This window comes from Artibeus jamaicensis, unplaced genomic scaffold (genome assembly GCF_021234435.1).
Source record: "Artibeus jamaicensis isolate MK-2021 breed Jamaican fruit bat unplaced genomic scaffold, CSHL_Jam_final contig_452, whole genome shotgun sequence".
Classification (NCBI taxonomy): Eukaryota; Metazoa; Chordata; class Mammalia; order Chiroptera; family Phyllostomidae; genus Artibeus; species Artibeus jamaicensis.
In genome coordinates, this window is record NW_026521837.1 from 10,051,979 (window position 1) to 10,067,060 (window position 15,082).

General features: G+C 35.7%; 1 protein-coding gene across 1 annotated transcript in view; it reads left to right on the forward strand.

Moving 5' to 3' along the window:
- The window catches only part of GRID2 (glutamate ionotropic receptor delta type subunit 2), a 1,451,106-nt gene that overhangs the window by 391,011 nt on the left and 1,045,013 nt on the right, over positions 1–15,082 (forward strand). The gene's annotated exons all lie outside the window — the stretch shown is intronic.

Here is a 15,082-nt window from a genome sequence, read left to right on the forward strand (position 1 = left end):
GCTACTGTTTATATGTTACCACCTAGTACTGAAGTTCAAGAAAACTGACTTATTTCAATGGACCCATAATGCATGGCAAGAAGTATATACTAGTAATATTGATTTAGAAAATTGTAAATATTGATTTATAAAATTGATTAGTATGTGACCGATCAAGATGCACTTTTTAGAGTAGAGCTTAGATTTTGAGTTACCATGCTGATTTCCTTTAATTCTTTATAAGCACAAGCTGGGAGTGTTTATTTCACATTTGATGTCTTCGGTAACTTATATTTCTGCCATTTCATCCAATACCAGCCTTATATATTTATTAACTGTCTTATACCACTACATAAAAAAGTTATAAAAATGAAAACCAGCATTAACACTGGCTTTAAAATAGTATCACATGTTTGTGTGCACAGATATTTCATCAATGCCACTGTGCGTTGCCAGCTGTATTATAACATACAGTTGACCCTCCAACAACAATGGTGCTAAGAGGCACTGACCGTTCATGCAGTTGAAAGTGGTTTATAATTTAACAGCAGTCATGCTTCAGTATCTGTGGGCATTGGCTCCAGGCCCCCCATGGATACCAAAATCCATGGACACTCAAGACCTTTAAATAAAATGGCATAGAACAGTGCATAAAGCAGGCCTTCTGCAAGTGTGGATTCCTAACTGTGGGAAAAAAACTCTGTTTTCCATTCAAATTTCAATGAATCTTCAGATGCAAAACCTGAGGGGTACAAAGAACTGACTGTATATTTACTGAGAAAAATCCACGTGTAAGTGGATTGGCCAGTTCAAACCTGAGTTGTGCAAGGGTCAACTGTGTTATGAAAATACAGCCGTTCCTCTAATAAAGTAATTTCGTTCGACTTTGTTTTGCTATATGATGTTGAAAAGATAACTATGGGAATTTAACTCTTTATACCCAAATTAGTCTATGATAAAATTGGTTTCCTTATACATAGTTTCTCTTGAAGTCAGAAAACATCTCCATGATATTAAGTGGACTTCTTTAATATCTTTTATAAAATATTTCTTTTTAAAAGAAATAATAAATTTATCTCTCATATAAAAGGAGAGTTGCCCATAATAAGATTGGTTTGAAAATATTTCTCCAAAGCTTTAAAAGCTGGCCTTTACTTATTGGGACTTCTTCCTTAATGTCATCAAAAACTTTGTGTAAATTCTGTAAAAAGAGAATTTTAAAATTACTTGAAAAGTTCTTTCTCCTCTTAAACATCCATAAGTTTTATTATTATGACTAAATTTGTTGAAATTCATTAAAACATTGCATCTACAAATTTTCCATTGACCAATTTTCCTCTTAACCATTTTCAACTTATATTTTTTTCTTCTTCCTTAATTCTTCTTTCTCATTTGGGTAGAAAATACCTATTTTCTCTACCCTTCTAAATTCTCAACTGAGGCTCTGCAACATAAGACAGAATAATATTAGAAAAGAATATAAATGTATATAATATAAAATTTACATGACACAGGGACCATTATAAGGAAATGAAGATACAGATGGTTAAACCTGACTTTCTTGTGCTAGATTTGCATGAAGAATACAAAGTTATGGAAACATGATAGGACAAAGAATATGAAGTAAGTATAATATCCTGGAGAAAACAGCAAGGCATGTTTGCTCAGAATCATCTCTGAAGATACAGATGGTACTTTTCTCTTGATATAAGGAAGGCAGGGCACCTTTCACATTTTGAGGCCTATGACCTGCTTCAAGAGGGTATCAGAAAGTCCTTTCCATGCCTCTTATTCCTCAAATACTTTCAGCTTAAAATATTCAATATGCCATGGCCCTATATTTTGGTGTTGTGTGTCCTAAACCCTGTCATGCTCAGCCTCTCTCTATTCTTCTCCCTAGACCCCTCAATCTACATCCTACTCTCTTTTCTTTCTCTACTTCTGTTTTATATTTTCAGGAATTTCTTCTTTTTTTCATGGACACTCTCTGGTTATCTTTACACATTTTTTCTTTAATTCTTACAGAGATTTCTGGAGAGGACAGCGATGTTATACCTTAGTTCAGGAATCAACTTTTGTTTCTAGACAAATATCTCTGTGTGTACTAGAAAACCTGTTGTATTTGATTTTTGCACTTGATTGAACTGTGAATAATCTTTGAGTTCTATCCTAGACCAATACCACAAATAAAAAGATAGTTCATCTTTGCTTTGGAAGTAGTGTTAAATACTCAGCCACCTGAGGAACTCTCCTCCTCACCAAAGGCTTTTTTAAATTTTTATTTATTTATTTATTTGGGTGTATAAAGTTTTATTTTCAAATAGTATATGAGCACCAGGAATTTCTCTCCAAGAAAAAAAGGAAGGAAGGAAGGAAGGAAGGAAGGAAGGAAGGAAGGAAGGAAGGAAGGAAGGAAGGAAGGAAGGAAGGAGGGAAGGAGGGAGGGAGGGAGGGAGGGAGGGAGGGAGGGAGGGAGGGAGGGAGGGAGGGAGGGAGGAGGAAGGAAGGAAGGAAGGAAGGAAGGAAGGAAGGAAGGAAGGAAGGAAGGAAGGAAGGAAGGAAGGAAGGAAAAGAGACCCAAGGTATGCCACAGAACAAAGGATCATATGTAGTAACATCTTATTTTATTTTATGTTTTACAAGATCTTACCTGTCACAAGATTACTTCATAAATAGACTACTTCTGTACTTATTTAATGTTGGATAAGAATGAAAATCATGATTGTTTTTCTATTATTATTATAGGATATCATGTAATATTTTGTGTACTTTTCTCTTCATTAATCTTACATGTAAGCAATCATATAGGTTTCTGATTTCTAGGAACTCTTCACTTGGGATAATAACAACTAAAAAAATAGATTCCATTAAATTTAGAAAGAGATAGCACTAGTGCCATGCAAAAGTGAAAGTAAGAAATTATTTTCTTTTGCTTCATATTTTGTTTTTATTATTTTGAACTTTATTTTATATAAAATATTTGGGACATCTTATTATAGTTCAATGCTATAAAAACATCTTATCACTTTATTGGATATTCCAAAACACAAACTGAACTAGAACATAAGAAATCAGTGTCTTGGGTGTGCAAATAGTATGCAAAATAGTTATCATATTTTCTGGTAGTCCCATTTCTTAATTCAACCTGTTACTTTCTTCCTAGTTTACTTTGTTACTGTGAATGAAATCTCTCAGTAGGAAAGTCTCAGCAAAATTAGTCATGGCCAAGGTGTTTGCATACAGAACTTGTGTTTCGACATTTGTTATAAGCATCTATCCCATATTGCCTGCAAGTTGCTCTTGTCTACTACATGACCTGATATGAGGTGCTTGGTTTCTCCCTACTTAAATCACCATTCACTTATTTTTCCTCTCATCTCATGACCTTATTCCTGTGTTTTCCCTAACCTAAGCTAGTAGAACATTTGTCATGATGTAAAAAAGTTAAATGTGACTACCAGTGATATTTTTCTAACGTTGGCTTATTCTGTGTATTTAGAGTCTGCATGAAAAAAACAGGAGTAAAAAAAAAGATGAAAGGAGATAAATGCTTATAAGTTATTCAGAGATTGGATGTTAAAAAATGTACAACTTCATTCATCACAACCTTTGGCCCAACTTTTTTCAATCTTCTCCCCTACCTTTTACTCACATCAAGTCTGTGCCAACTAATCTGGTCTGCTCACTGCTCTAGCAAATGCTTTACACATTTCTTTTTCTTTAATGCTATTTATTGATTTTTTTAGAGAGAGTGAGAAAAACATTGGTTTGTTGTTCTACTTATTTATGCTGACATTGGTTGCTTCTCGTATATGTCCTGACGGGAATCAAACTCGAAACTTTGGTGTGTTGCAACAATGCTCTAACCAACTGAACTACTAGGCCAGTGCTGCCAGTTTTTCAATGCATTTCACCCTAATTGTTCCCCATATTAAAAACCTATCACCTGATGAGCAAAACAAATACTATCATCACATGAAATTTTATTTGAATATAAACCAAATACCATATGATCTCACCTATAAGTAGAACCCAATCAACAAAACAAGCAAATGAGCACAATAGAACCAGAGACTTGAAAATAAAGAACAAACTGACAGTGATAGAGGGGAGGGGAGAGGAGTGGGGGTAATGAGGGAGAGAAGGGGAAGGGGCAAGCAAAGGAACAGGAATAAAGGACTCCTGGGCACCAACAGTGTGGGGGCAGTTGACTGTAGGAGTTGGGGGATCATGGTTGGGGTGAGGAATGGGGAAAAAGGAGGGACAACTGTAACTGAACAACACTAAATAAAAAGAAAAGAAAAAATAAATTTGGAAATGAAGAAAAATAAAACAAATATTGATCATCATATGCCTTGCTTTATGACATTTCTTGAATTGTTTTTATCTCTGTAATTATACCTAGTTTCCCCAGATGGATTGTGAACTCTCTTAAGATGTTTGATATTCTGTCTTTTGTACTAAGAGGATTGCAAATGTAAAATTATTGAGTAAATCACCCCTTTGGGTGAAATTTAACTTATAGGTTAGGGTTTGCAGGATAAATGAAAATGTGTATAATAAATTGGCAGATTCTAGTGCTGAATTCATTTGTTCCTTCCTCTGAGGTGTCCCAATAAAGGGTAAAACTAGATTTGAAGAAAATGAGTGAAGCAGAAATACAAGATGAGTGGAAACTAGTAGTGTCCAGAAACCACACCTTGGTGATAAGGATGTATTAATTTATGATTAATATTATGATAAAAATTCTAAGGTCAGCAATGACAAATTAAGGTCATATGTATTTCTCATATTGAGCACATATCTTTTAAAATTTACTTGCAATCAGAATATTTAAAAATAAATAGCTTCTTTGATTTAGATTACTTTTTAAAATTGAACTGGTTATGATTTCTATGTGTCGCTCAGTACCTAGTATACCGTTTCCCATTGCCTGTTCCCTGCCTAATAAATTCATTATACAAACACACACATGCACCCACACCCTTGGTGTATATTCATGATATTTTTTTCAGGTTAAGCCTCATACTGCTATCTTAAAATAGAAATAACTTGTTCTACTTTTACAGTTTTGGTAAAGTCTAAAAGGTTTAAAACAATGTTTTTAGTACTAAATGATGATTACTTTTGCACTTTGGGTCATTGTATCATAGATAGGAAAGAACAATATATTTACCTTTCTGATTGAATTTTTCTAGAGTTTACCTGCTGTGATTTCCCCAATATATTTAAATGTACAGTATTGAATAATTTTAATGAGAACAGTATTTGGGGGTGGGGTCTTCCTCTTGTTCTTTGGTCTTAGTCTCACATATTAGGCGTGAAAATTCTTAATGCATTTAAATATCAAAAGACATTTGAAGCAACTTTTAATGCTACAAAATAAAAAAGAAAATGAAAATAAATGGTAAGTAAAAAAGAAATATGGCCAGCTTGTAAATTTATGAAGTAATAGGATTTGGCTGAAAATCAGCTGATTTTATTTTCCTTTGCTTTGAGAACTTGACTAATGAATAGAATGCCCAAAAGTGTTAAATTTTCTGAGTAGTCCTTCATTATGTAAATATGGGAGAATAAAATACAGTAAATTTTCATCCAGCTACTTTTTAACTGTTGTAGATCTGGTGATTAGGTAGTAACTTGAAGTAATTTTGCTTTACTCCATAATATTCATGCTGTACTTACACATCTTCCTGAAATTCTCATCTACATGTACATATTTCATTCTCCAACATTTGACAAAGTACCCTGTGTTATGCTGTGAACAAACCCATGGTTGAATACTCATGAGTAACTTCAAGCATCTGAATTAAAATCTAGAGAATTTATGTCACACCAGACATGGCATATACCTTTTAAAATGCATCTTCACTGTGGCAGGTTTTGTTATAAAAATGCAGATCTTTGGAAGAAAATGTCATCTAGTTTCATAAGATTAGTGGTAGAAACAATATCAGAAGGACAGTATCTGGAGGCACCACCCAAATGATGGTTAGGAGCTGCTCCGTAGGCTCTATTGTCAATAGTCATTAAATTATTGTCAGTTTAACAGTTATTTGATGCTTTTACTTGAAAGCAATTTGACCACTTAGTTTTGCTTTTGGAATGATAAATTGATGGAATAATTATGGTAAAATTTATCTCCCTCTAGTTATCAATTGGATGAACTCATAAATCTTCATATTTTTCTCTTCAATACTTACAGCGTGGTTCACTGGCATGCATAAACATGGAGCCTGATGATTTTTTTTTTATTATTTTTGGTGTGTCACTAAGATTCTGTGTCACTTTAATCAAGTTATTTTTCTCTAACATCATCATTATATCCCTTTGGGATATAATTTGCTTGGAAACTAATAAAGTCCTAAGATTACATGTCACTCTATAAGAAGATAACTGTTTCTCTTTACCTACCCAATTCCTCCTATGTACACATTTCTTTTCAGAAGTTGTCACCAATTAGATATGTTGTATAGGGAGAAAGTGTATTGTCTCCAGAGCAACAATGTTGGAAACAGCACTGCCTCCTCATTAAGTATTTACCAAGCCTATAGAGAATTCATGAGGTACAAATCTTCAAATTCTTGAGAACTTATCACAGTGGGAGTTGGATAAATATTAATTCAATTGATATTGAGTAACTTATATGATCTAACTATAAAGAAATCTAAAGAATTGAAATAAAATTTCAATTTTATTTCAGTTTCAATCTACAGAATTGAAATAAAATTTAAAAAGTGATACAAAATTCATTTCATAATGGCAAAACAATAAAAGTAGGTTTTGTCCTGTTTTTTCCCTGGCTGGTGTGGCTCAGTGCACTGAGTGCCGGCCTGTGAACCAAAGGGTCACTGGTTTGATTCCCAGTCAGGGCACATGCCTGGGTTGTGAGCAAGAGGCAACCATGTATTGATGTTTCTCTTCCTATCTTTCTCCCTCTCTTCCCCTCATTCTAAAGGGTATGCAGATTTATTTATTTATTTTATTTGTGCGCATATTCTGATTCTGAATAAAATTCACATCTCTAATATATGTCAAAATGATTGGTGATTTTTCTAGGAATTTCATTTATTTCAGGAGGAATGCATGCACAAGAAAAAAATCCACTAAAAGTTATATGGCATTTGCCTTAAAATTTCAGGAGAAAAAGCCCCCCCAAAAGTTATTCCATGAGTTCTCTTGGATCCTTCTATGCTCAGAACAAAGTAATAAGTAAAGGTTCTATTCTTAAGGAAGTTATAATCAAGTAAGTTGTCAGAAAAAAAGATATTCTACAACTCTTACCCATCATTTTGTTTGCTGTCTTCTTTAGCATCCAGCTGTCTTTGCTTGTCCCATTGCACTTTCCAAATGCAAAGTTCATCTATAATTTATAGAAAAAGACAGCATTATGAACGTCCTGACCTTCCCCTTTTCCCACTAAATGTCAGCTTAGTCTCATCCAAAACTTGCTAAGAAGCAAAACACATCTATTAATAAACTCCAGAAGAATTCATCACAAACCATCCTTTCGGATAGCTTAGTGGGCTTTCACATTAGGTCTTCGGATGCAGTGACTTCCACCCCTATCTGCTATAAAATAATCCCACTTCCACTGGCCATCCATGGATTTCTGAGACAGAGTATTACCATGGACTTTAATGATGCAGTTCCTTCTTAACAAAATTCATACAGTTTAGTTTCCGTCCCAAGGATTCACATAACAACATGATTTCTGCTTTTGGTAATGGGTGTTTTTTTCCCTCTCATTCTTCCTAACACTAGGACAATGTCTGTTTTGCCTGGCCCCATCCACATTTTCTGTTGCTCTGCCCAGCCCATGCCTAAGACTCAATACTTGTAGTCAAACCTGATGACAATTACTAGCTTGCTTAAATTTCTGAATGTCTTTTTTTTTTTTTTGGGGGGGGGTTCCCATGTCAACTTAAGGCACCCATTGGGAAACTACCACCTAAGATATTTTGTTTAGGAAATACACACCTACCGAGAACAACTCAAACTGGCTTAAACTAACAAACAAATGTGATGACTTAAAAACAGAAACTCCAAAGATAAGGCTAGGTTCAATTTTGATGTAGGTATTCAGCAGCACCGTAGCTTTTCCAGTTTCCCTCTGACTTCCAGGATGTTAGCTTCATCTTGGGACTTAACCATTATTGAGGTCCCACCAGCAACTCTATACTGTTCCTGTGTGCTAGCTAAATTTCTGCTGATCAAAAATTTAGTTTTTGCTAAGGAGCATTCTAGTTTTCATAAACTCACAGCATGTCTTCCAGGAATAGAGAGAGGCTCTTTTTCTGCAGCTTCTGAACAAGTATTGGAATTCATTTCTCTGGTCTCTTTTGGATTTGTGTCCATCTCCAAATGAATGTTGTTGTTGTTTTCAAAGCACCAGATGCACTGAAATTTTAAGCCATTTAGAGTCTTCTGCTGGAGCTTAAGGTGGGATCAATTCCATCAAATATTTACGTTTTCTTCCCCCAAGGAAAATCAGAGTAGAGAACAAGAATGGATGCTACAGAAGCAGTCAACCAGCATCCCTTGCAGACATTCCCAGGCACCTCATATCCTAATTGCAGGGTGCCTGCTGTTTGTAGAATATAATTAAGTTGTCTCTTGCCCTTAGGCACTCAGACTTGCCCACTGAACTCAATATCCATTATTATCTCATTTAGCAGGAAGTATTCTCCCAAAACAGGTTCTGCCGTAGGGGGCAAGAATTCATTGCTTGTAATCCTCTTTTGCCACCTGCCTCAATTCCTTTAGGTATGCCATTAGGATCAGTAATAAACATGAAAGTTTGCCACTCGTGAATTAGGACATTAGTTTGATTCAAATTAGTAAGAACGGCTAGTTAAAAAACATGTTTAGACATTCATACAGACCGGAAGGAATTCAAGAGATGTGGTTCTAGGAATGAAGCGCTTGCGTTCAGCAGGTGTTAGTGATTCTACACCCTCACTGTTGAAGTGATCCAGTAGGAAGCAGCACCTGAATATTTTTTTTATGTCAGCTGCCTTTGAGCTTAGATGATATATTTTGAAAAGTTCAATGATTATGCTGCAACTATCATCTCTTCTGCATTACAAAATCTGCTTAGTTGAACTTCAGCCTTGTTTCTCATTCCAGCTGTTCATTGATTTTGAAGCCTCTGTACTTCAGTAAGAAAAAGTTGCAGAAGAGCATGCTTTGGTTTCCAATATCACTACCATCTTGAACATATTCAAATATGTATTTGAAAATACATATATTTATTACTAAAATACTTTTAGAGGTAGGTGACCTTGTATTTGTACAACCAAACTTCAGATTGTATCAAACCAAATATAAATTACTGAATGTGTTGTATTCATTGTATGTTCAAAGAATATTAATTCTAATAAAATTATTTTTCTTATGTGTTTCACTAGAAAAATTGCAAAGGCATTTGTTGATTCTTGGCAGATACTCCTTTGTTTAAGAGATGGACAAAGCAAACACATAGACCCTGTGTACATTCTAATTGTACATGTATTTGATAAAGAAGAAAGCATAAGCAAGCATGGTAGGAAAGTATATTAAAAGAATAAAATATGGATGGCATTCTGACTAGGGTTTAAAATACATGAGATAATAACAGTTGTTAAAGTAGTTCCATAAAAAAATATCTATATGTGAAAAATATTTGAAAATATTTAAGGGTTCATCTTATGACAGATATGCGAAAGAAAACTAGTAAAAATTAATTTGATAATAACCATCCCTTAGACAATGGGTAGTTAAAGGAAAGTAATCAAAACAAAAATTCCAAATAAAAGTATTTGTACTGCTTTTCTAAGTATACACTGAGAGTTCTATCACTTCTAAATTAGTTAAGGGAATTAATCCTCAAAATGGGATGTTTCACCTACAAAATGTAAAAGTTCCAAATATGAATATTTGAGTAACTACAAAGAAGAAGTGCTTAGAAACAGACAAGTTTGATCAATGTTCTGTTTTCCACTGAGCTTTCATTTTAATGTCGTTAAATAAAATATATAAACTATGATTCAACTCTGTTTCTCTTTCAGACACTTGTTCTGACCTTTCTTTGCTTTCAATGTCAGCTATTACACATAGACATAAATAGCTTACATTTTCAAATGCAGGCTTATACTATATTATAATGATTTTTGACATTCATAGCCAAGTCAACATTCTAATCACTGAACAGTTTAAATGTAATAGGCAAAAAGCACAAGCAGCTGCTCTTTGATTAACTGTCCTGAGGTTTTGAACCTGGAGGAGTCTAATCTGAAATGTCCTCCATTACAATCTATGTGGACAAGGAGAAAGCGAGACTTCACCAGCTACTGGACCAATGGATGGCAGCCAGATGAGCCAATGTTCTAAGGACTGTCAGTGACCTTTGAGTGAAATTTACAAAAGTGCAAATTTCTCTGTCTTAGACAGTTCTGTGATGAAGTAAGTGAAGCACACCCAGGAGGCTATAGTGCTTGTAAACAATAGCCTTTTTCTGAATAATGAATATGGAGCCAATTCACAAGATAATAATCCAAATAACAGACTTATGCGGTTTAGATTAAAAGGGAAAAAAGGCTTACAGTTCCCCAATCCCTGCAGTATGATGTAATTCTTTTACTTCTTTCTGTTTTTCACTTTATGAGCAACATGCTCTCCCATACAGAAAAAAATCAGGTGATGAACACATTAAGAGAGTTCCTATGTCTGTTTATGTATTTGTCTAAGAAGAACTCTCATTTTCTCTGTGTTTTTAAGGTCTGTAACAGCATGATATATCTTAGGTAAGATACTTTTAAAAAACTCTAAAAGGATTCATAGCAAAAGAACAAAAAAATTAAACAAATCAATTTATACAGCTGTACAATCATTGGTATAGGGTTTTAAGTGATCAGTGGAGTGAAAGGATTTTGTGGGAGCATTTTAGGATATCTGTGAGGGAAGATAATAAATGTATTATTTTTAATTGAGTTTTTAATTTGATTCTTTTTGACATTGACAATCATGAGATATCATAGTATCACACAGAGTAGGATTTCTAGACCACTAGTATCTAGAAGGATGGTGTTATTTGATAAGCTTATACTGAAACATCCAGCAAGTATGTGGATTACATGAGTGAATGTGAAAGGGATTCATTAATAAAAGTATGGTGTGTATATGTCTATGCATAATTTTGCATGTGTGAATATGTTGTTACAGAAAAGGAATGAAGGTGTGCTTAGAAAAGGGAAAGGAAACATGACTTCCAAAGGCAATGGTTTCAGTTTCCTGTATTTCAATTCTCTTTTTGATATAATTTATTTTAAATTTTCATTTTAGTTTGCAGTCTAGTCATGAGCATAGGAGAAGGTAATATTAGTTTATTAAGTAAGATAGAAAGGGTGAATTAATGAAAATTCATAACACTAACTCTCTCCTACAGAGTTTTTACTGTTATTGATTGGTATACAAAACTCGTTTATTACAAATGCAATAATAAACATACTCTGAGACAGTGATTAATTAGGTCACTGCTCAGAGAATTGAAGAACTAAATTCAATGAATACCACAATCTGTGAACATATCAGGTGTTGTCCTTTAGGAATATATTCTTAGCCTGAATTTATTTGATTATGTTATCAAAATATTTCATTGAGAAATACCACTTGCCAACATAATAGAAAAGATACCATTTTCAATGTAATTGCCAAAATTTAGAAAGAGAGAGCCAGAATTTTTTGTGACTTTGAAACCGTGGAGCGATGTTACATATAAATGAGTGTATATTCAAAAGGGGTAACTGGTGTATTAGAAAATAGCTGTCTGGGCACCAATCAGGTCAGTCTGGAAATAATCACCATGCATGTGTGATGTGATCTTTTTTAAGTTCATATCCTATACATCCTGTTTTTTTTTAATATTTTTCTTCTTTTTTTATATTGTTCGAGTACAGTTGTCTTCATTTTACCCCACCACTGCCCCCATCCCAGCCATCACACCTCTCACACTCAACCCTACACGCCTTCGGCTTTGCCATGTGTCCTTTATACATGCTCCTTGACAAACCTTCCCCCCTTCAGTTTTGAAATGTGGAAATTACACTGCCCACTCATTGTTACTCATATACAAGTTTGTTCAGTTAAAAATAAAGAACAACAGCAAAAAAACACTTAATGCTTTAATGTTCTCACAGCAGGATGACTACAAATAACAAAAAACAAGTCTCTGAGCGCCAGTGAGTGGGCAGTGTAATTTCCATATTTCAAAACTGGTAGGATGGACATCAGCAAGACTCAGAGATAACAACTAAAATAATGAATGGAAATCAAGACCTCTGAAGAAGGGCATAAGGAGAAACTGCCTCTTAGTTTGGGAAAGGAAAGCAACTTACATGTGTGACTATAGTTTAAAAAAAAAGTACCCAAATGAACAAATGTGTGAAAACCAAAAGGCATATAATAAAATCGGAAATGAGAAGATTTAGAGTATAAGAATATCATAACACATGGTGGTTTTTTTTAAGTTGGTAAATTGTAACGTGCTTTTTTTTTCCTTTTTTTAAAATTTTTTTATTGATTATGCTGTTACAGTTGTTCTATTCCCCCCTTCATCCCCCTCCACCCTGCACACCCCTCCCCCACCATTACCCCCCCTTTAGTTTATGTTCATGTGTCTCAAGTTCTTTAGATTCTATATTTCCCATACTATTCTTGCCCCCCATCTATTTTCTATCTACTGTCTATGCTACTTATTTTCTGTACCTTCTCCCCCCTTCTCCTCCCACTCCCCTGTTGCTAACCCTCCTTGAGATCTTCATTTCTATGTTTCCACTCCTGATCTAGCTGTCCTTTTAGTTTGCTTTTGTTTTAGGTGTGGTTGTTAATAACTGTGAGTTTGCCGTCCTTTCACTGTTCATGTTTCTTTAACTTCTTTTTCTTAGATAAGTCCCTTTAACATTTCATATAATAAGGGCTTGGTGATGATGAACTCCTTGAATTTAATCTTATCTGAGAAGCACTTTATCTGTCCTTCCATTCTGAATGAAAGTTATGCTGGATAGAGCAATCTTGGTTGTAGGTCTTTGGATTTCATGACTTGGAATACCTCTTTCCAGCCCCTTCTTGCCTGTAAGGTCTCTTTTGAGAAATCTGCTGACAGTCTGATGGGGACTCCTTTGTAGGTGACTGTCCCCTTAGCTCTTGCTGCTTCTAGGATTCTCTCCTTCATTTTAATCTTGGCTAATGTAATGATGATGTGCCTTGGTATGTTCCTTCTTGGGTCCAACTTCTTTGGTACTCTCTGAGCTTCCTGGATTTCCTGGAAGTCTATTTCTTTCGCCAGCTTGGGGAAATTCTCCTTTATTATTTGTTCAAATAAGTTTTCCACTGGTGGCTGTGCCTTTCCCCCTTCTGGTACCCCTATAATTCGGATGTTGGAGCATTTAAAGATTTCCTGGAGGTTCCTAAGACTCTCCTCATTTCTTTGAATTCTTGCTGCTTGACTCTTTCTGTTTGGCCATTATTTGCTTTCTTCTGGTCCACTCCATTGATTTGAGTCCCAGTTTCCTTTTCATTGCTATTGGTTTCCTGTGCAATTCCATTCATTTCAATTAGTTTCGCCTTCATATGTTTGTCTAATTTGTGGCTATAATCAACCAGTTCTGTGAGGATCCTGATCACCAGTGTTTTAAACTGTGCATCTGAGAGTTTTGCTATTTCTTCATCACTTAGATTTATAGGCTCTGGGGCTTTGAGATCTTCTTGAGTCATTTTTGGTCTGTTTGCACCCTTTAAGTGTGAGGAGCGGAGCCTTGAACTCCCAGGTGGCTGGGTTGTGACGCTGTATGTGGGGGTGGGGTCAGAGCGGAGAAATGGCGGCGCCCTCCCTGCCGCTTGCCACGGGGACCCGCTGGGTCCCGGTCCAATTGCCCACTCCCTCGCTTGTCTATCCACTCAGGAATGTGCGACCACAGTCAACCCACAGCCCTGCTCCCTTGCTGTTTCCCCACGGCCGCTCGCTTGGTGGCTCACTAGGTCCAACCCTGCGCCTGGATTCCACACACCTGAGTCCATCTGACCGAGTTTTCCTGTGCAACCCCGCTCCACCAGCTGCTGGTTTTGCCCCTTATAGGTCAGGCTGAAGAATTTGCTGTTAACAGACTTCCAAAAAGTTCAATTTTCTGTGTTCTGGCTGTGTTTTCTGTTGCTAATATTTAGTTGTCTCTAAACTTGGTTGCGTGAGAAGGCACAGCGTCTCCACCTATGCCTCCATCTTGGCGGAAGTCCACACATGGTGGTTTTTAAATGGAGTGCAGTTTCCATTGCTTTGCTATAGAATTACCAAGTCTTTTACCTGTGTTGATGCCAGTAATGCCTAAATCAATAAGAGGAAAACTCCTTCGGTGCTTATTATCCATGATTTTAAAAAAGTTTTCTAGTGCATAAAACATCTCTGATAATTCTGTAAATGTTAGCATGCAAACCACTTATGCATTATGGAGTTCTTAGCATTTTTATTGTGCTGCACAGATCCCGCAGTTGTCTGTCCTAATAAGGGAATCTTATGTGTGTTTTGCAAATTAATGTAACCCACAGTGCTCTGACACCTCATGGTCCAAAGAGTACAAAGGGCTTTGGTGGCTATTGCACTATTTTTGAAAGAGTAGTTCATGGGTCACTTTGCTTATGAGTTGGGAAAAGACTCAGGCCTTTCCCTAGCACTGTGAAAGCTCATGGAGTCTGCTCAGTGGGAAACAGATACCAAGGAACTGGAAGATGGTAGAAGGAGATAGACAACTGTAAAAAATAGGAGCAGCTTATAAGAGAAGAAATAAAAAAAATATTTGTAAACAACAGCAACTGCGAGATCAAATCACCTGGATTCAAACCAAATCTGTTGGTAAAGTACATGCTTTCCATCTCCATCTGTAAAATGGCAGTGATGATGCCATGGAACTCATTGCATTGTGATGCAGACTGAATGAATTATTGTTACCTAAAGCCCTTACAGCAGTGACTGGTATACTGCATCAAAAATATGTGTTAGTGATTATCATTAAGAACTATTTGAAGCCCTGGCTGGTGTAGCTCAGTGGATTGAGCGCGGGTCTGCGAACCAGAG